The sequence below is a fragment of the Macrobrachium nipponense genome, chromosome 16 (assembly GCF_015104395.2).
Source record: "Macrobrachium nipponense isolate FS-2020 chromosome 16, ASM1510439v2, whole genome shotgun sequence".
Lineage (NCBI taxonomy): Eukaryota > Metazoa > Arthropoda > Malacostraca > Decapoda > Palaemonidae > Macrobrachium > Macrobrachium nipponense.
This window is the reverse complement of record NC_087209.1, coordinates 73460102-73484228: the sequence shown is the minus strand read 5'-3', so window position 1 is coordinate 73484228 and position 24127 is coordinate 73460102. Positions and strand designations below refer to the sequence as shown.

Sequence of the window (24127 nt, the reverse complement as noted above, 5' to 3'; positions counted from 1 at the left end):
GAAGAAGAAATACTCCTTAGCGACATACATTGTCATGTACTAGCTTTCTATTGCCGAATTTTGTTTACACATTACCGTTTTTGTGTGTATGTGTAAGCATGCGTGCGTTTGCTCTTTTATTCACATTGTGTTGAATGCAGTTTCATGTTCTGTTGATTTTCCGTTGGAGACTATTTTCTTATTGAGTCAGATTTTCGATTGATTTCCCTATTCCTCTTTTCACGGTTTGTGTTTGCAACGTTTATTCATGTCTGCATTCAGAAAATAATGACAGGAATATGTATATCGTAGACATACGCAACTGTAAAGTCAGCACTATAATTTTATATATATATATATATATATATATATATATATATATATATATATATATATAAATAAATATATATAATCTTATAAGGAATAACTGGTAATGAAAACGTTACTGTGGCAGATTCTTCCTTCACTCATATGTTTTAGCTTTAGCCATCTGTACATTCATAGTTTTAATCTCGACTAGAAATGAAAAGCGACGATAGTTATTACGAAACATAGTTCGCACAGGCATTTCCCAGGCGAAAAGAAAAAAATAGAATCCCCCATCTTTCCCTTGGGGCTCAAATCCTGGACGTCGCAGAGACTCGGCCTGCAGCAGCGCCTCTCTCTCTCTCGCTCTCTCTCTCATCTCTCTCTCTCTCTCGCTCTCTCTCCTCGTGTTTCAGGGGAAAGGTGAAATATAAAAAACGGAATGCGAATCCCCTCTTCCCCAGGCTTGCATTTGGTTGCTCGCAGCGAGCAAAATTGATGAAGACCATTTCTGCCTCAGTCTTTGCAGCGAGGAAAGAAGAGTCTTTTTTTACCTCTTCTTTCCTGATTGGTGGTTTTGGAGAGATTCAAATGCGCGAAGGGAAAGAGGTTGTTTGCTCTGCTTTCTCTCTCTTTTTGAAAGGTGAGTGGTGCAGTGCTTAAGTTCACGTGCTTGATCCACCCAGTTGTAAATCGGTAGCATCATGTGTCCGTGGGTTGAGAAAGAGGTTGTAGGGCTAACAATTCTCATCCTTAAACGGTTGTTAAGAAATTTAAACTAGAAACTTACAGTCTTCTGGCGCCACCTACATACGAGCTAAAAAGCTATGTTTGTATCCGTATGTGTAAGGTAAACAAATTATGGCCTGAAATATGCATACCGAAGCAAACAAACCCGGAACGTTGTAGCAATGATATATGTACGAAAAAGTTCAAGAATTATGCTTTGATTGGTGCTTTTAGTTTTTTATGCGTTTTCCTTGCCGATTTTTTTAATAGACTTTTATATGGAAAGACATTAGATGCTTGGGGACTTTAGTTACGGTGATTAAAGGTAATTGTGTATTATCATTATTATTGTTATCCATCATCATCATCATCATCATCATCATCATCATCATCATCATCATCATCATCATCATTATTATTATTATTTGGGTCTATGTTGTGAAAAGTTTTCATTTTAGGACAGATTATTTACGCCCTATAAGTTTTTCAAGTTTTTCCGTAAAGTAAAAATGATCATTCTCTCTTTCCTTCTGGATGGAAACCTAAACATAAGACGAGAAAGTCCGCGTACATAGAGCTGCATCCTTTAAGCGCATATTCCTCGAATTGAAAAAGTATTTTTCGTATGAAAAATATGACTGAGGTAGGGAAACATTTCATGGATAATTCATTTGGTGCAATTGTATGGCGAATAATTCGAACACACATACAGGCCAACATGTGTGTGTGTGTGTGTGTGTGAGAATATACGATGCTACTCCTATTTGATTTATTTTAATAAATGCTACTAATACAAATAAGAAGTGATAAGAAATATCACATGAATGATGATCCTACCCATGAAATCACTGGAGACGTAACAGGCATCAAACCTCACCCTACCAAAGCTCGTAGCAGTGATTGTTCGCAACACTTCCCCCGTGGAAAGATGCTTTTCCAAAAGAGAAAGACATTTGTCTTTGATGTCCACCTGACGATTCTTTCAGCCATTTTGGGGCAGAACATTTTCCTCAGCGGGATCAGGTGAGACATGGCATAGCATTACGCCCCATTTCGGATGCTCTCTCGCATTTCGGAGGTGACACCAAAACTCCAGGTTTCTCTCTTATCAAGGGTCGGTGGAGAGAGAGAGAGAGAGAGAGAGAGAGAGAGAGAGAGAGAGAGAGAGAGAGACAGACAGGAGATTTATATTTGGTGCGAAGATGGGAGGATGAATTATCCTGTTCGATCTACTAAGGTCATTTGCTGTGCTAAATTGATTAGTAGTTAGATATTATGAATGAGAATATTTTTCTTTTATGGCCAAAATATTTTATAATGTATTGGTGAAATGAGTTATTGTTATAGATTAGAAACCACTGTTTTGTGCAAACTAAATTTAGATATGGTATTACAACATTTTTAATGTTTTGTCAATAATAATAATGGTAATAATAATAACAATAATAATAATAATAATAATAGTACATTCGAAGAAAGGGGTGATCATTTTACTAGATACTTAGTTCCCTGTAATATTATCGTATTTATACTGACATTCCTTCATGTTTTAGTTTATTGCCTAATAATTATATGAAAGGCCCACTTCGAAACTACAGCACTTCAACGAAGTGCGCCAATAACCAACATAAACTAAAAGGAGGTACAAGAAGAAACAAATTTACCAAAATTGAAGCCAAGTCTGAACTGAAAGTACTTAGAGATGAATGACTGTTTGTGGCAAATGAATATGACTCACGTGAAGTGAGCCATCCATATTAAACCAAGAAATAAGGAACTTGTAAGTGAAAGAATATTGCGGGAACTAATGCTTTAGGATTAAGATCAGATTTTTTTTTTAAATCTTCAGAAACTTCCTCGGATGACTGAATTTAGCCCTAGTGGATCGGATGCGAATAATTCGTTTCCGTAGAGGGTAGTGCCGTCAGTGGACTTCATGCGTTGCACTGTAGACATTAACTAAGGTTCTTTTGCAGCAATCACTTTTGTGTTCCATTACTGTACCTCCTTCCATATTCTTTCTTCATCTTACTCTCCACCCTCTCCCAATACTTGGTTCATAGTGCAACTGCGAGGTTTTCCTCTTATTACACCTTTCAAACCTTACACTGTCAATTTCCATTTCAGCGCTGTATGACCTCATAGGTCCCAGTGCTTGGCCTTTGGTCTAAATTCTATATTCAACTAAACGAATAATTCGTCCCCTACCCCACAAATCAAACCTCCTTCCCAAAACCCCGCCCCCCACACCCCTCTCTCTCTCTCTCTCTCTCTCTCTCTCTCTCTCTCTCTCTCTCTCTCTCTCTCTCTCTCTCGGGAGATCTGGAGCCTTGGTGTCGCCTCCGAAACCCAAGGGAGCATTCCAGATTGGTGCAAAAGCTATGCCATGTCCCACCTGATCCCGCAGAGGGAAAACGTTCTGAACGAAATGGCTGGTGGAAGAGTCGGCAGGTGGACATCAAAGCCAAACATATTCAACTCCTCTGAAAAGAGTAGTTTTCCCAAAGGAATTGTTTTGCGAAGACTGCTGCTAAGAGGTGTGGACGGACGGGGCTTAAAGAAAAGTTTAAGCCGTTAGTTATTTGACGAATGATATCGTTACTGGACGCTATACATATCTTTATTATTACTATTGGTTGTAGCAGCAGAAATGGTACAGAGAACTTGTAACAGCAATGGCCCTTGAAAAGAAAAATAACCGTTTACAGAGTTGCAGTAGACGAAGCATTTGTGTCTGTATATTTTAATTTTGTTATTAACACCAACACCTGCAGGAACAGAGATCACCACCACCACCACAACAACAACAACAACGACGACAATAATATAATAATAATAATAATTATAAAACCACAGTTAATAACCTACTTCATCCTTTAGTAAGGGAGTTTTAACATCAGAACTGGCGGAACAGGGAAAATATTTTTAACCATATAATTCCTTCACCAATGTGTTGTTCTAATACGTCTCTAGTATGTATTAAAAAAAAGGAATAAAACCATCGTCCGGGGCCCCTAGCATAATTTTTTAGAGGGACAAAACGCCGAAACTCTTATTTATTTTACATTTTCGTGTTATACTCCTAAACTATACATTTTATCGAGAAAATTGTTACATACGAAATTAAAGAAAGTAGAATTACATTTCTAATGATATTTGCTTCGTTTTTATAGTACCTAATAATTCAACAAAGATTTGATGTTTAAAACCCTTAAATTGCATTTTTTTTCCGAATTTCGTCTCCTAACTTCTTAAATGGGCATTTTCTGAAAACATTTTCGTTGCACTATGAAACTATAATAAATTTTCTATATAATGGTGTGTAATAATATATATGTTACTCAATTTGTGAAGGCGGTATGGTTCGACAAGGGTTCCCAATTAAACTCGGAAGGTGCACTCCTTTCACGTTCGATGTAATAGATAAATAAGTCTTCCGCACTTAAAATATCAAATGATGTGAATAAGATGATAGTCATTTTGTGTTTTGTTTGCTTGTTTGTATGGTGTTTTTACGTTGCATGGAACCAGTGGTTACTCAGCAACGGGACCAACGGCTTTACGTGACTTCTGAACCACGTCGAGAGTGAACTGCCATCACCAGAAGATAGTCATTTTGACCAGAGTAATGTCTCGTACTTGGAATCGTCTCACTCGCTGCGGCCCGGCCTGACCCAGCCCTGCTGAATGCTCCTGTGGATTATGGCTGGAAAATCCACATGAATTTGCCATGTGAATCGGGGTTTTACTGACCTGTACCGACACTGGAACCATTAGCAACGACGTTGTTTACCGAACTTCATATCATGCGGACGCAAAGGTGACTGCAGTAGCAGCCGATGCCCATGTGTTAAGAATGGGTTAACGTTTGTCTCGGCTTCTTCACACTGCCAACTGCCAAGGAGTAACCTGGCTGAACAATTAGAGAATAGAAAACGAGGAACTGGTCCTGTCTGAACATTGAGAGAATAGAAAACGAGGAACTTGCCGACCACGGAGAACTGTAATTGTCTAAATTGTCCAATAAGAATCTAGTGTATTTATTTATAATTCCAATTTTTTTCCCAATCAAATGTATGTAGTCTCACTTTTAAAAATTGGCGCAAGTTAATAATTATTTATGAATATTTGCCAGGTATATCCAAACTACTGTACTGTATGGTTTTAATATTTCTGTGATCAAAACTCTCAATAGAAATGTTTCTAGATTTCCCTATTAGAACCTGTAATTAAATAATTATAGTTGTTATTTTCATTATTTTGAGCAGAGGTTACAGCTTTTTGGTAATGCTAGGGACTTATGAGAACACATTGGTGAAGGAATCATTTGGTTTACAAAAGTTTTTTTCCGGTTCAACCCTTAGTTTCCTTTCCTACTTCCTCAGTGAGAGAGAGAGAGAGAGAGAGAGAGAGAGAGAAGAGAGAGAGAGAGAGAGAGAGACGGGTAATATAAAAACAGCATCTTGATTAAAGAACTTTAAATTGCATTGACCTCTCCGAGGCAGTAGTGTTTCATAAACTTCTTCAAAGAGAAGACAAAATCTCCCGAGTAAAACTCGCACGTAAAAACTCGCCCTCTGGAAGAAGCGTATTATCATCTGGGCCAATTTGGAAACATGAGACAACTTAGACCATCTGCGCTGAACAGTGTTTTATCAGGATTTCTCTTCGCTTTTAAGGAACTTAATGAATTTAATGTGACGAAAATAGCTCTGAAGCTCTGAAAAACGGTTTCGAACCAGCAACGAATCTAAAACGTCTCAAGATCTGGTCACTAATAGCATTTATACACTGCCCATATAAAAAGTGGGGTGGGGAGGCGGGAGAAGTAATACCATGTGGCGTAAGTAGGTTTAGTCGAAGGAAGCAGCTGGGGGTCATAGGTAACCGGGTTGACTTGGAAACGTAGTATAAAACTAAGGAGTTTAGTAGTTCAGCTGCACATCTGCAACGCGAATCAAGGAATGAAGCTGCACAAGATAACAGAAAATTGTCTCGAGGATGCAGCTGAGCCTGGCTTGAAAAAAAAGTAGAATATTTTGACAGATATAAATCAAAATTGATTCTGTAGGATGCGTGAAAAAGTATAATCACCGGAAGAGTCATCTGTTATATTACTACTGCAGTAATATGTGAAGAGACAGAGGCTGTTTGTGCTGATTTTTCATTACGTTATTATTTCTTCGAATAATGAAACTGGTGACGCTCATCCTAATTTATTTCTCATGAACGAACATTGCAAGTTAAGCAGCATATTTTTGCTAAGATCTGCAGTTCAACAAACAGTGCTTAGTAGCAAGAATGACACATTTTTTGGATTGCAAAACTGATCTGCTGCCTATCTCAACATTTATTAATGATTTTTTGGGTCATAATAAAAAAAAATCTAACGGCTTGAACAAGGCTGAGTTCTTCGGTCGTAACCTAAGATTCCTCCCCCCCCCCCCCCCCCCCCCCCCCACCCCCCTTTATTTTTAATGTAGTAGAAAACTAAAAAATGTGCTGCCTTTGTCTGTCAGTCCTGACTTTTTCTGTCCTCCCTCAGATCTTAAAAACTACTGAGGGTAGAGGGCAGCAAATTGGCAAGTTGATCGTCCCCAGCCGCCAATCATCAAACATACCAAATTGAAGCCCTCTAGCCTCGGTATCTTTTATTTCCTTCAAGGTTAAAGTTAGCCATCATCGTGCTTCTGGCAATGCAACAACACATGCCACCATGGCTGGCTGAAAGTTTCATGAACCGCGGCTCATAAGTATCAATACCGCGACCACCGAAAGATAGATTCCATTTCCTGTGACTTCTTCGGCGCTTTTTTTATTTTGTTTTTTACTTGTTATATATATATATATATATATATTATATATATATATATATATATAGATATATATATATAATAATATATATATTTTCTTTTTTTTTTCCTTGGGGTTGAGAAAAACATGTTACGTGCCTCTGTCACTTTACATATTACTGTGAGTAATATCAAATCCCAGTAATTAAACGATTTATGCTAATATGCTATCAAAGGTCCGTAATGTCGAACCGAGTGTTTTCTTTCCTCAGTTATTTTTGGCCTAGATTTCAATATACTATTTTGTTCTTCTTTGAGAGATGGCATTGACTTTGAGACTTGTCTTTCCAGATGAAAAGGAAAAATATAAAGCAATGATTCAGATAAGTCAATTAAACAAATTAACTCATCCTCCAGCCGCCCCCCACCCTCTCTCTCTCTCTCTCTCTCTCTCTCTCTCGTATCGTTGATCAAACCTATAAGCTATACAAGAATGGAAAGCGAGATTATGCACCAGAGTTGATAATATTTTCGTTCCATTTTTTTTTTTATCCAAAAAATACTCTAAAAGTGCCGTTTGAGGAATTTATCTGGAACGAGAAATTTGCAGAAGAAAGGAATAGTTATGGAATAAAGGGATGCCTTTATAAAAGAAAGGAATCTTTCATACAGCTTCATTGTTTATGAGGACGCTAAGGAAATGAATTGTGGCATGTTATTTGCAAACTTTATTCGGATGATGAAAGGGTATGGCTTATTTTCTGTTTCTTTCGTGTTGTTTTATCCTTTCTACTCATTTGGTCCTAACCAAGAGGGACAATGTTGATCTACGAAAAAATAAACATCGTTACCCCTAAAACCACCAATGAATACAGGAAGCAACGTAATATCTTAAACCAATACAAAACCTACCTATCACCTAAATTGATAAAAAAAAAAAAGTGCCCAATTCTGATAACTAATACAAAAATCCAACAAAAAAAGACAAACTTAACTCATAAGAGCAGTACCCAAGAATGATCCTTAACCAATAAAAAAATTAATCGTAATTTACCGAGAATTCCAAATTAGGTTTGATCCTGAACCATTGAAAATAACCACCACCCGTAATCGCTCCTTGATCGCCAAGGAACGAAGGCGACCTCCCCTGATGGAACGGCGGCAATCTTTGGCAATCTTCTCAAGAGGGAACGTTTCCGTGTTCATTAGGCTCATGTTGTGCGCCTTTCACATGGGAGGGAAGTCTTTATGTACTTGGTTCATTAGGAGGTGCAAGGAAAAAGGGGTGGGGGTTGGGTCCAGGGTGGCCAGACTTTTGGACTCCGAGATCTACTCTAAAGGCTGAAACTCTTTTACGGTCTACCATACTACCTAATCACATATATTACGTGGGGAAAAATATTCAAATAGCTCGATAGCACGATAAAAACATGAGTACAATGGCCTCACTTATGTATATGTATGTAGTATATATATATCATATATATATATATATATATATATATATATTATATTATATATATATATATATATATATATATATATATATATATATATATATATAGTGTGTGTGTGTGTGTGCGTGCTTGATTTTTTGTTTTTATATGCTTTTTCCTCTTAAAATCTTATAACGTCCCCTTTCTCTTTTATGTTTTTCTAAAATCTGACGTCTATAGAAACGGGGGTGGGAACGGTGTACAAAGGAACCATCGACGGAGGCAGACAACCAATAGATAAACTGATTGACTGACAACCATAATTGGGAGTGGAACTATCACCAGTGAAATAATTACCAAACCAAAATCGCAGTCAACTTGGTCTTCTTTGTGGGAAGACGATTGAAAGTTCCTATAACGGTAATTTAAAGATTTTAATGTTCTCAGTCCTTGTACTGTCAACTTACCATTTGCTTTGTGTTTTCGTGTCTTTCCCAAGCATGCAATTTAGCAAAACTAAACAGAATCTGCGTCTTTTTTTTTTTTTTTTTTGTTTTTTTTTTTTTTTTTTTTTTGGGGGGAGATTCATAAAGACATCGTGAAAGACGTTTGCTTCATTCAATGAGTCTGTTGTAGGACTTTTTCTTCGTTTGTTTTGTTTTTCTATAACAGTCCCAAATTAGGGGCGAGAATATCGACATCTTTGCATCTTCGCAATGCTGTTTTTTAGAATTCGTAAAGACAAACTTTCCTTGTTCCATTGGCTGTAGTGAATAATCCTATATTATTTTTCCAGATATCCCAGACTCTGGATCGACTGTACATTGTAAAATTACCTCATAGGAAAAAAGATATGGTTTTCGAACAAAAGGAGAGAGAGAGAGAGAGAGAGAGAGAGAGAGAGAGAGAGAGAGAGAGAGAGAACCATTAGGAAATTGCCTCGCTCGTTTTCACCGCAGTCACACTCCCGTGAATGATGATTCTCTCGTGAATAGGTATTCATTGGATTTCGGACCGGATTTTGATCTGTTTTCTTTCTCTACTGCGAGATAAGAAAGTGAACTATTGACTTTGGTGCTCCTTGAAGGACAACAGGCACTTGTCTTGTTGCTTTTTGATACTTGGAATACTAATTCCAGGCGTCTTGATTTATTATAATGTTAAATTAGTTTAATGTTTTTCAGTTCTTACCAACATTCCTAATTTTGTGCAATTATATATTCATGAGATGTTCACTATTGCGAACTGCGACTTTATATTTTGTTATTTAATGTGCATTAGGAGATTAAGTTTTCCCCAATGAAGTTCCACGGGCGATGATAGTATTCAGTAGTTGGTCATTTTAGTGAACTTGTTATCCCTCAAGTCCATCTTCAACTTCAAATCCGAAATTGAATAATAGTTAAGTATCCTTATTTTCCTTCCAACAAAAAGTGAAGAAAAAAGTCAATCAGCAAAAATATCCGCGGAAAAAACTCTTAATTATATTTTGTAGTGAAACAAATATCAAGATGGAAATTCTATATTCCAATGGTATCCTTTGGGCTGACGAATCGAAAGACCAGGCTAATTTAGGAGATAACACTCGCAAGGAAACAAAATCTATTCGCAAATACCTCATTCTCTGGAAACCTTCTTACCTTATTAGCGTGGAGAAGCCTGCAGTTATCAGTATTTCGTTTTGAGAGCTCCACCACCACATCCCACAACGCCCCTCCCCGCCCCCCAAACCCCTACCAATTATAAGTTGGGATTTGTACTGTCGACGTAAACTGTCGATAAATAAACAAATTAAACATAAGGTGTACGTCTTCTTTTATCAGTAATGGTGATGACAATAAACATAATCCTTTCTTTCTATGAACATTTTCAGCTTTAATAATAATAATAATAATAATAATAATAATAATAATAATAATAACCGCGCCGTTATAGTAAGTAGCCATTCAGAGCGACAGTACTGTAATGTAAGGGATAAGTAATTGCTTCAAGATCCCCTTGTGATTTATGGAACTTTCAGAAATGCCGTTTGTCCTTAGAGAAAAAATCTAGGAAGCCAAAATATTTTCCAATAACACAGAAATGTTGTATTCCATATTTCGAATGGATTCACTACGATACGGTGAGTTTCACCTCTCTCTCTCTCTCTCTCCTCTCTCTCTCTCTCTCTCTCTCTCTCTCTCTCTCTCTCTCTCTCTCTTGCTCGGTGGTTCCGTGAGGTAGGTCGTGGATAACCTCCATTTCTGACTAAAGTTCGAATTCCAATTAACAATGTCTCCTTAATAAGGTCGCAGGTGGCGAAACGCCTCTGTCACTTGGATATGGAATATGCTGCCAGAAGACTTCCGCGGAAGGTTTTAACAGCGGGAAATATTGCAAAATTAATATACGGCAAGTAAATGTCAATAGAGAAAGACCGACGTTGCCAAAACATAACAAAGGGTAACTTTCGAAGAAGAAGAAGAAGAAGAAGAAGAAGAAGAAGAATAAACAGTGAAGGGGGAACGATAAAGAAATCGGAGGCAAATGGAAATATAGGGAAATATGATGATGGAAACAAGAGAAGGGGAGAAAAATGAATATTCATGAGATGATAAGAAGTGAGAGTGTAATTATTGTTGAGAATAACGAAAGAGTTTATTTGTGGATTAATTACAACAAAGAATAAGACCTCCACAGGAGATTCCGTTAATGGATTATAAGCTTTCGGGTGTTTGTCTTATTTCCTTTGGCTAATCTTGCATAACAGTCATTATGGTGGTCATCGTTTGACATACAAAAGTAAAAATGATTTCTCAAAGTGACATTCAAATTAACAATACTTATATTCTTGCCTTTCATCCATGAAATTGTATATAATTATGAATAACGATAGCGATATTTATATCTTCTGAAGACCAGTTTGCAGAGAGAGAGAGAGAGAGAGAGAGAGAGAGAGAGTAGAGAGAGAGAGAGAGAGAGAGAGAGAGAGAGAGAGAGAGTTCAGGCACATTTAAAGACGACGAAACGAAAGCGGGAAACACAAATAACTAATTAAAAGAACAACAGGCTCAAATGGAAACGACATTTAGATAATGAAAGAACAACAAACGAGAATGAGGAAAGGGAAAGAGTGAGAGAAAATGCAGACACACAAGATGGAAGTTCGTAGTAATTGCAACCTTTAGAGATGTGCAACAACAACAGCAACAACATCAACAACGTCTTGATGCATGTGGACTTGAGCTGAAATTTCTTTGGCAGGGTACTAATGATGTTTATGTGCGGAAATTGCTGAACGGTTCTTGTTCTCTGTGAGAAGCAGATGTTTGCATTTACTTTCCTTTTGAGATCTTATTCTGTCGAAGAGAATTGAGATGTCCTCTATACTGGTTGCTCAAGAAAACTACTCTTGGTCTTACCTGCTGAGTCGCATTCATTTTTTATTATGTATTTATTCACTTATATATTTTATTAGAAGTTATCGAATAGATTTCATCTCTCAAGTATAATTGTTATTTCAGAATCGATTTATTAAGGCTAACATTTACTACTACAATTATTATTAATAACAAGATTCACAATTCGCCGTTAATAGAAGAAATTTTACCGTACACTTATGGCCTTCTATGATTAAATAAAATTCACTTTACGTTGCACCAGCCAGGACTGGACTGACAGGAGGATATAACATCAAAACTTACAGAAGACAAAAACAGCAAGTACTTGCAATAAGAATAAGACTGTATAGCGTGTAAGTTACCAATACTTCCAAGAAGAATATTTTAAAAAGTATATGAAAATGAATACCCATTAGTGAAAAAACTGAGCACTTCGAAGTCAGTAGTTGTAGACATTGGTCTTCGTCGCTTCGAAGAAGTCATGCATTTTAGGCCCTTCTCTCTCAAGTCAGCTTCATGCACTTATGAAGTCAGTGGTTTTGTCTGATCTCGGTGGCTCTGTAGTGAATGGTTTCTCTGAAGGCAGTGGCTTCAGATACCTTTATCTAAATTCAGTGCTCTTGGAAACTTAAATGGTGTCAGCAGTTTCAGACGATTCTTTGAAGTCAGCGGTTTCACAAGTTTCACTAACTTTACTCTGAACTCAATGGTTCCAGACACTTCTGACTCAAGGGGCGGGTTCCCTTGAAAATTATCTGAAAATCCAGTTTGTGTCAGATATCTGGGGCAACTAGTAGGTCGTCTCAAGTGTCACGTGACCTCAGGATGTGGAGAGCCTCTCTGTTCTGGCCTTCCCGTCTTGAGTTCGCGTTCCCTTGCACGAGGTCGTTGCGAGCATATTTTTTGATGATCTATTTTTTACATAATTAGCTATTTATTGTATTGTTATTTGTTTGCTTTGTTCACCTTTTAATCAATAATTTTGTTTATTGTTGTTATATTTCAAAGGTTGTTGTTTGTTATTCTGCTCAGGTCTTTTCTTTTCTTATTTGCTCTCTTTTCTGTTCTCGAAGAACATTTCTATTAAGTTAATAGCTCGTTATGAATAATAATAATTATTATTAAATAATTACTGACCATGTTTAAGCTAACAGCTGTGCTGAACTATACTTTCAAGTGCTGGTCATCCTCCTTATTGAAAGCAACAGCATATTGAAGATCATACATCAAAACTATTAGGATCTAGTCCTTTATATTGCAATCTCTCTCTCTCTCTCTCTCTCTCTCTCTCTCTCTCTCTCTCTCTCTCTCCTCGACTTCTAATTATTGCTGTAACGGCGTCTTCCGTAATTGAAAATGTAATCACCCAGCAATGTGCTTTCGCAATGACCGTTCAGAATTGCCTCTTGGAAAATAGATAATTGGTGGTATTGTTGCCCGAATGGCTCCCTTTTTCTCTTCTTCCGATAAAATTCAACATAAAAATTTGTTACTGCAGTGTCCAGGGGGTGTAGTGGAGTTTATTGAAGCCAGGGCGTCTCACAGATGGGAATTTTATCTATCGGGTAATTACGAATACTAAGTTATTTACTCCCTGTCATTTATTGATAATTCAAAGGGGAATCCATCTATTGACTTAATGCATCTATTACTTATTCATTGCGTTCGCATATTCGAATGGTTTATGGTTACCTGTTTCCTGTATTCATTGTAATGGTGTCTCGTTCATGTGGGTTTGACTCACAGCTTTGGAGTTTTGAGGGGTGAATGCATAAGAAAGACCATTTACATAACATACCACCAATATTATTTTTATTATTAAAATTGCATTTAATCCTATGGAAGCAAGCCTAAAAGACAGTGAAAACCAGTACGGCAAGTTTGCACAAAATACGATGCTCATGGTAAAATAAAGAGTAAAAATAATGAATGGACAAATAAGAGAAAAAATAAATAGAAAAATCAAGTAACAGGTGATTATACATTTTGTCACAAACATCAAAAACAGATTATAAAATCAAAGGTAATGTGTCCTTAAAGTTCTATTAAAACCATCTTAAACATAATATTCGCAGGCTGAGTCTGTAGGTTTCATTTAGGATAAACCTTAAGTTTAAGTAAGGTTTATCTGAGTTTAACCAGACCACTGAGCTGATTAACAGCTCTCCTAGAGCTAGCCCAAAAGATTTGATATTTTACTGGCTAGGAACTAATTTTTTTTCTAGCAACGGGACCTACAGCTTTGATTGTGTGGGATCTGAAATGACTATCTAATCACCAGAAAATAATTCCTCTGGTTCCACGTTGGCAGAACAGGGAATCGAACTCGCGACTACCGAATCGGTAGTTTATTATGCCTTGGCAAGCTGCCCCGCCAAGCATACGCTCTGTTTCTCAACAATAGGTTGCATGACACGACAACGAAACCTTCAGACGCTGTAGTCGTGCCTGGTAATGGGAAGGATGATCCTTACCAGTCACTACCAAAAAAAACCAGCTTGACAATCGAGTTAATTGAACATAAGGGGGAGAAGCAATAAAAGGAAAAGAAAGCAAGGTGGGGGCGGGGGGGAGGAAAAGGGGGAAAGAACGGGAAACTGGGGTGAGTTTTTTTTTTTTTTTTTTTTACAGAAGTCCAACTCGAAGTCCCAAACCCACTTTTGCACCAGCGTGCTTACCACCCCTAATAGGTACTTTCTCCCCAAGCAATTTGACGTTAGCCTTCATTAAAGAGAAAGTGGTCTTTAGAGATGGTCAGGTCAAATAGAGAACGAAGGATACGAAGTTGGTGCGGAAATGTTCCTAGTTTAGAAGTGCGGGATGAAACGAGTAATGCCTAGAGCGTGCTGATGGATGAGATGGAAGGGGTTTCGTACGGTAACATGTTCATTAACTTGTGAAATATTACCTACAGTATAGAAACGTGAACAAAGGGGGTTACGACTTGCTGCTGATGATCCCTTTGTGTAGGGGACTGTAAGTATGTTGAAGCGATAATGACATGGTTTCTCTGCAACGGGCAGGGGTTCATCCATACGGGAAAATGGCTACTGCCTAAATATAAATTTTATGATTTATATATATATACATATATTATATATATTATATATATATATTATATATTATATATATTAGTATTTATACTATATATAGATATATATATATATATATATTATATATATATATATATAGATATATATATATATATTATATATATATTATCGATATATCTATATATATATATATCGATATTTATAGATATATAATATATATATTATTTCATATATATATATATATATATATATAGATAGGATATATATATATATATATATATATATATTATATATATATATAAGATATATATATATATATATATATAACTATATATATATATATATATATATATATATATATATTAAATATATTATATATATAGATATAGTTTATATATATATATATATATATATATATATATATATATAATATATATATAATATATATATATATATATATATATATCTATATATGATACGGGATAGGAATTATCTGTATTTAAATTTGGTAGCATTAAGCCAACAGCGGTAGGCAAATTAAGTTTGGTAACACTTTCTCCTCCCCCTCTCTCTCCCTCTCTCTGACACTGACAACAGCCCCCCCCCTTCTCTCTCTCTCTCTCTCTCGTCTCTCTCTCTCTCTCTCTCTCGCCATTTCATTAGGTCTTCAAATCAGAGTCGGAACTACAAAAATATACGTTTATTCAAAGCAAAGTATTAATTGAATAACTCAGATTCTTACAGGTATAATTAAGTGGAATGATAACTCAAAATTCAGATACTTAGATAACCCCCGTAAAATATACAGTATATAAAGTAATTAGTCACGCCATTTATCTCTTCTCCAAAATATAGTTCCCTTCACTAGAACACAGTTCTCTCCACTAGATCCACCTGTTAAAAGACAGGAGGAACACACTAATGAGCACACACAATTGTAAAGACTAAGTCAAAGATCAAATGAAATAGAACATATTCACAAAATATCAAAAAATACAGTTCAAGCCACATCTTTGGCTAAAGCACAGTAATTGCTTACCCATCTCAGCCAGAATCTCATTACACAGAATAAATATATAACGTTCGCAGAGCTATCCCGGCATCTGCCTTTTCTCCTTGTAACTGTCTCCATCGTTCTGGCTAATTACTGCCATATGAACGAAAGAGGCTCACACGTACAGACAAACTCATGCCCTTCGTCCACGCCTCATAACTGCTACAAACTGGTTTCAAAGCCACCTATCTCAAACGCCCATACCTACAGGACGAACGTTGACCTGCTTAGTAAGGACCTTAATGTCACACTATCCAACAAGACATCAGCACTCTTAAGCTGTCGCTCGGACAATCAGTCTCCATAGGAAGTTAAATGAAGAATCCCCATCTAAGGAATGTCAAAGTATGTGACATACACAATGTCTCATACATCTCATTATCAGTCTTTATATTGCATATATATATATATAATATATATATATATATATATATATATATATATATATATATATATATATATATATATATATATACAGGCAGTCCCCGGCTTACGACGGTTCCGGCTTACGACGTTCCGAGGTTACGACGCTTTTTCTTAAATATTCAATGGAAATTCCGTCCTGGGTTACGACGCTTGTTCCGAGGTTACGATGCTGACGCTTCCGACGCTCCGAGTTAACGACGCTTTTAAAAAACGCATGCTATGATAAAAATCCTTTTATAGTTTTAGCACAGTACATATAAAATATGTTTTTGCGGTTACATTACAACAAAAATTTTGAGGTTATGATGATTTTTGACACTTTTTTTTTCGTATTTTTTTGAATTTTTGTTTTTTTAGTGACGCCGCATATGCGGAACTAGTTTGCGGGCGAATGAATACACTAGCTTGGGATGCGCAGTTTAAAACAGTCCAAAGCGCAAATATAATGAAAAATCATTGCTTGTTTCCAGTACATAATTAAAAAAACTAAGTTTCTGGTTAGATTACAACACAAATTCCAAGGTTACGACGTTTTGTTATGCTTTTTAACGATACTCATATGCAGAACTAGTTTTTGAGCGGAGGTGCATAAATTAATTAACGCTATTAAACTGTATGGTAAATTGACGAACAACGACCTCGGACGGTCGAGGACGCCAAGCGTAACAATACGAAAGGACGCCACTTCAATCGCGTGCCTCCTGCCTGCATTACCACTAGGTTGTGTGCTGAGACGTTGCTGAAATTCCTTGCCACATTTTCGCAAATTTACAATGGCTCCTAAACGCCAAAGTACTTCCTCCGATGATAGTTCATCCAAGAAGAGGAAGGTCATCACGATGGAGGTCAAATATGACGTGATAAAGCGTTCGGAGAAGGGAGAAACTAACACCGAAATAGGCCGTTCTTTAGGCTTGAGCAGGACCACGGTGGTAACCATTGTGAAGGATAAGGAACGTATTCTGAAGCATGTTAAGGATGCTGCACCGATGAAGTCAACGGTGATAAACGAGAAGCAACGTAGCCAGAGCATTGTTGAAATGGAGAAATTGCTCATGATCTGGCTGGAGGACCCAGAACCAGCGACGTGTTCCGGTGAGCTTAAGTGTGATCCAGGAGAAGGCTAGAGCGCTGGCATGAGGCAGTAGTGAAAAAGTTTGGCGAAGGCAGTGCTGGTGGTGAATTTTCCGCGAGTAGAGGTTGGTTTAACCGTTTTAAGGCTCGTGCAAATTTGATAATGTGAAGCTGCAAGGTGAAGCTGCTAGTGCTGATAGCGAAGCAGCAGAAAGTTTTCCAGGTTGTTTGGCTGAGATAATTAAGGATGGTGGTTACACGGCTGACAAAGTCTTAATGTGGATGAGACTGGATTTATTTTGGAAAAGAATGCCAAATCGAACGTACCTTTCCAAGGAGGAGAAGTCAGCCAACCTGGCCCATAAAGCTGGAAATGCAGGCGAACTGACTTTGCTGTTTGGGGTCCAATGCAAGTGGTGATTTATTTGAAACTGAAGACCCCTTGCTGGTTGTATTTGGCCGAGAATCCCAGGGCTTTCAAAGGGCATTTTCAAGATGTCAACTCCACTGTGATTTGGAAAGTCTAACAAGAAGGCGTGGGTTACCTTAATGGTCTTCGAAGATTGGTTCAATGACCATTTCGTGCCAGCAGTGGAGCGGTATTTGACTTTCGAAGGGTCTGCCTTTTAAGGCCCTCTTAGTCCTGGACAATGCCCCTGGTCACCCTTCAAATTTGAGCGACATGCATCCTAATGTGAAGGTGGTGTACCTCCCACCCAATACCACATCGCTGATACAGCCAATGGACCAGGGAGTAATAGCTAATTTCAAGGCTTACTACCTTAGAAGGACCATACGTTTTGCTTTGAGGGCCATAGAAGCTAACAAGGAGTTGACACTGAAGCAATTCTGGAAGGGCTACAACATTGCAGATGCAGTGAAGAACATTGCAAGTGCTTGGGACGAGGTGAAGACGACAACTTTAAAATGGGGCCTGGAGGAAACTGTGTCCACAGTTTGTGCACAGTTTTGAAGGCTTGACCAGGCAGAAGACGTCGAGACTGTGACGAGGAAGATCGTAGGGCTAAGCAAGAGGCTGAAACTAGATCTTGAACCTGATGATGTAACAGAGCTGCTGGCCTTCCATGGAGAGGAAATTGTCTGCAGAGGACTTACTAGAACTTGAACAACAAATGATTGAGGAAAAGGAGGCGGCACCAGAGCCAAAACCCAGGTCATTAACTGTGAAAGGCTTGTCAGAGGGTTTTACTCATCTGGAGAGAGCCTTGGCTTCTTTTGAGGCAGAAGACCCTAACGTTGCCAGGTTTGACAAAATCAAGAGAGGAATCATGGATTTGGTGACTTTCTACAAGGAGACCCTGAAGGAGAAGCAGACGAAGAGAAGTGTGCAGTCCAGGCTTGACACTTTCTTTCACAAGTCTCCAGTACCACCACCTCCCACTCCTAGTCCTGGTAAGGAATTCTGAACTGTTTTTACTAATTTATGTGTTTACATAGTGTACATATTAAAATGTGTTAATTTTTTAATGTAACAACTAAATGTAAGAGTAAATTGTAACTTCATTAATTTTCATCATTTGAATTTTATTGCAGAAGTGGTGACAGTTCCAGTCCCCTGTACTACCTGTGACAGTTCCAGATCTCCCTGTACTACCTGTGAATTCCAGATCCAGATCCCCCTGTACCTGGACCCTCTGTATCAGCCGCCCACCTGTACAATCAGGTAAGCAATTTCATTTTCTCATTTTCATGTTGGAAATTGTTTACACCCTACATACATAACGTACACTAACTTACATGTGGACAATGTGTTTGATGTTGCATAAACCTTGATTATTTTGTTTTTTTTTTCATTTCCAGGACACCCCTTTGAATAGTGGACAGTGACCCAGATGACCCTGAGCCTTTCCATGGTTTTGATGCCTCGCCCTATACATCAGGTAAGCAATCCTTAACAAATTTGTATAAAATGTTTTTATAAATTGCTAATAGAAATTTATTAAAAGTGTACATATGCTACAATTACATCCACCTTATAATATATTTATGTACCCTATCATTCTTTCCAGATGTAGATGTTCCCTCATCAGTTGATACGAGTATCACCTCTCCAGAGCCCAAATCAGTTGATACGAGTAGTATCACCTCTCCCATTCCTTCAGGTAAAAGAATTCTTCATTTTTTATATTGAACATACGTATTACACACTACATATGTCAAACAGTAATAACATGTGCAGTAGTTACAGTAGTAGTAACTATCATTTTATATATTTTTTATCATTCCAGACTCCCAAGCACCTGCCCATCCCACTCCATAGCCCAGCCACCCACTTCATGTACCATATGGCCATCCCAGTAAGCAAGCCAACCACTAGAATTTGGTAAGGACATTTTTTTTTATTAATGTTTTAATATTACATATGTAATAACCATGTTATGTATGTAACTACATACTATACTAATCATATGTATTACATTATCATTCCCAGACTGGCATTGCACCTGTTGACTTACATAAACCAGACCTCTACATAGCCTACATGTCTTCATTTTGCTGAAGGTAAGGAATTCTCAGTTGTGTTTAATGTTTGCATACGTACAATAAATTTTGTACACCTAAGTGGTTACATACTGTCCTTTAATATTAATTCTTCATTCCAGACTGCCCATCATCCTAGCCTGTTATCTGTGATAAAGCACACTGAAGTTAGGTTTGGAATGCATCCTTATCATGAATGCTCTACACCTCCACCTCCATCTCCCACAACCTAGGTAACAGCTTTGAGACTCACTAAAAGTTGGTAAGTTATGTAAGGAATTTCTAAATTAAGTTTTATACTACATGTTATATGATATTAAACCACTGTATGGTGCATATTACTGTATGTAACTTACTATGCATAGAGTACTTACTGACAAAATTATTTTTTGTACATTCCAGAACCCCCTGAATGATGTAGCTATGGGGCCACATAAGACTTTGTCCATCCAGGGTTACATTGAAAGACAACGTTAAACTAAAAGTAAGGAATTAATTAACATACATTAACTCTTTTAGTACTCTTGATATATCTACAGTAATTAACCATATTGCATTCACAAACTTTCTGTAGTGTATATTTTTGTACACTAATTTTGTTACTTTTTCCTTCCAGAACCAACATTTTTTCCACACAACTCAGGTTGTTACTACAAGTGTCATCAAGGGATAACTACAAGTAGAAGCACCATTTTTGGATGGAAAAAAACCCTTCAGGACAAAGAAATATACGTATCACATGTAACATGTAGTGTAACAAAGTATGAACAGTAAGGTTTTTACATACAGTAGTACATATTACAATACTACATAACTTTTTTTTTTACAGGAATTTCCAACCAAGTTTGATTATGTACATATGACATGTTTATAAACCACTGTACGTATGGTTACTGTATGTAACTTACTAAACATACATAACATGAACTTAACTTTGATACTTTTTTGGTACATTCCAGAAAACCAGGACCCCCTCCATGATGCAGGCTATGGGGCCACATAAAACTTTGTCCAGGGTTACTACATAACATAGCACGACAACTGTAAACTATGTACTACTGTACTAAAGGTAAGGAATTATACATATAGTAAACATACATTAAGTAAGTTTATACGTACATACTAAAAAAAAGTGACCAAGATCTCTCACAGGGATAAGTGATCAAGGTCCCTCATGGAATTACATACTGTACACTCCCTGCTGAACAGGGGGGTGTAGACCAAATCATTTACAATATGCAATATTAAACCACTGTATGGTGCCATATTACGTATGTAACTTACTATGCATAGAGTACTTACTGACAAAATATCTTTTGACATTCCAGAACCCCCTGAATGATGTAGGCTATGGGGCCACATAAGACTTTGTGCATCATGGGTTACGTTGAACGACAAATTAAACTAAAAGTAAGGAATTAATTAACATACATTAACAAGTTTTATACATGTTATATATGTGATATTAAAACCACTGTATGGTGCATATTACTGTATGTTAACTTACTATGCATAGAGTACTACTGACATACTAATTATTTTTGTACATTCCAGAACCCCTGGAATGATGTAGGCTTATGGGGCCACATAAGACTTTGTGCATCCAGGGTTACGTTGAACGACAATTTAAACTAAAAGTAAGGAAATTTAATTTGAACGACAAAATAAACTAAAAGTAAGGAATTAATTCAATACATTAACTTTTTTACTCTTGATATAACTCAAAGTAAGGAAGGTTATAAAACTAAAAGTAAGGAATTAATTAACATACATTAACTCTACTTTTACTCTTGATATCTATAATTTACATATTGCATTCAGGACTTTGTGTAGTATTTTGTACTAATTGTGTTATACTTTTACCTTCCAGAGCTACCAGACTGGGATTTTGAGTACTCCAGGATCTAACAAATACTACTACGAAGTGTACAGTGCATAATATAGTGTTTAGTGTATAATCTAACCTAAGGATTAAGTGTAGTACATTGTGCTTTATAGTGTCACAAGAGTTTAATAAAGAATTATACCTTCAAGAACCATCCTTTGCCATTGAAATAACCACACTACACATCATGCAATATACTTGCATGTCACACAGGTAAGGTCTCTAACTGTTTTTCTTAGTTTAAGGCATATTTCCAAGTGTCGTTCCGGCTTACGACGATTTTCGGCTACTTACGACGCGCCTCAAGAACGGACCCCCGTCGTAACCCGGGGACTGACCTCCGTATATATATATATATATATATATATATATATATATATATATATATGTATATGTGTGTGTGTGTTACAGTAAATATGTGAAATCCAGGGATTTCATGGAAGTCTTTTAGGGAATCATGTTGTTTATCCCTAGCCCTATGGGGATCAAATGTTCCTAAGCGAATTGGTTATTTCACTTATTTACTGAAACACATACACACATATATACTATATACCTATATATAGGTGTGTATAATAATAATAGATAATATACTTAGATACTAATAGATAGATTATTATAATATAGTATATATATTATATATATATATATATATAGATACTCTATGAACTAATTTATCCACAATCGAACCGTGATCCATTTATATATCAATTCAAGCTACAAATGTCCTTTAATATCTAAATTCACTTTACCTCCCAAATGATATATTTTCATATATGTACCGAAGGGAATTTTTTAGTTGATAATAATTTCGTCCCCCCATGGATCGAACCAACCGTCCAAGTCGGGAAGGGGACGAAATCAGGACAGTCAGTGACGCTATCCAATCAGCTGATTGGATAGCGTCACTGACTGTCCTGATTTCGTCCCCGTCCACTTGGACGGTGGTTCGATCCCATGGGGGGACGAAATTATTATCAACTAAAAAATTCCCTTCGGTACATATATGAAAATATATCATTTGGGAGGTAAAGTGAATTTAGATATTAAAGGACATTTGTAGTTATTGAATTGATATATATATATATTTTGTATATATATATATAATTTACCTGGATGCAAATTCCCGAGTTGTATATTAGTATTGCATCAGCCCCCGTTTATCTGCCATCCCAACCACTCGGTAAGTTGGGCGTGGGAAACATCATAAGATTATTTTCCAGAAAGTTCTATGGTTAGTTTTAAAGATATGGGCGCCCGCTTTTTATCAGGGAAGGTCTCAGTTACTCGGTTACAGTTCCGGTAGGATACGCTACCCGGTTTTGAAGATATCTATTAATACATAGTTTACAGACCTAATGGATAAATTCCAAAGACTGGCGATATAAAATGTCAAAGACGATATCTGTTTCTGGAGGATCTTCTGCATCAAAGACACCGATAACAGTCGAATGTACTACTCGACTTGAATGGTCCCCGTAGGGGGATAGTGCCGTCAGTGGACCTCATGCGGTGCACTGTAGGCATTATTTAAGGTGTTTTTGCAGCGTGCCATCGGTCCCTAATTTCAACCACTTTCGTTCCTTTTACTGTGCCTCCTTTCATATTCTCTTAATCTTACTTTCCACTCTCTCCTAACATTTGAGTCATAGTGCAACTACGAAGTTTTGCTACTGTTCCACCTTTCAAACCTTTTACTGTCAATTACTTTTTTAGCGCTGAATGACCTCATAGGTCCCTGTGTTTGGCCTTTGAGCCTAAATTCTATATCATTCAATGCTCGCACACATTTCGTTTGTCCAGAAATCAAGTGTATAGACAGACCTGTAAACCAAGGCTGTCCTGATGAAAAAAGTTCATGCCCTCCTAATGCACGAAGGTGTTACATCGCAATACAGTAGTGCTAGAAAGGCGTTGCTTAACGGATCAGCATCTTGAAATGGCACTGAAATCTTGTGCAACAGAAATGCAAATATTCTCCGTCACTTCCCTCAGCATCTTGCTCTTCTGCTTCCTGTTTACTGTTCTGTCTGCGAGCGCTAACTGGCCTCTTTCGGTATTCTTTATTCATGGTTATCTTGCAAACTTATTTTTTTTTTGGTTTAATGAAAATTTTACAGATTAATATCAAAAAATTGATTCTTTGAATGTACATAGAAGACTGACCATAATCTATACTATATTATTTTCATGGTGGAAGCCTTTTTTTCGTCTTATAGGGGATGGCTCCCAAGCGTCTAAACAACTGTCGCAGTCACATTCATCCTTTGACAGATATATCAAGATGGTCCATCTGTGCAGGAAAAGCTCCTTGCCATCGGCTGCTTCATGCTTGTTCTAATCGTTCACCAAAAGCCTGCCAGCATGACGCAAATCTCCCCACACACACTGCGCCACTCGCCTTAGTCAAGTAATCACACTCGAGTTTCCTCGAGCCCCTTCCGTTCCAGCACCTCTGCTGCTCCTGGTTAGCTGGGAATTTCTAGATCGCCCTCTCCTTCTTCCCGCCGA

General features: G+C 37.2%; 1 long non-coding RNA gene across 1 annotated transcript; it reads left to right on the top strand.

The window, feature by feature from the left end:
* Positions 1-19055: 19055 nt before the first annotated feature.
* On the top strand, positions 19056-19519 carry LOC135195467 (uncharacterized). Its single transcript, XR_010310140.1, has 3 exons — positions 19056-19130; positions 19260-19352; positions 19479-19519. It is a non-coding gene; the product is annotated as an uncharacterized LOC135195467 (long non-coding RNA).
* Positions 19520-24127: the final 4608 nt, after the last annotated feature.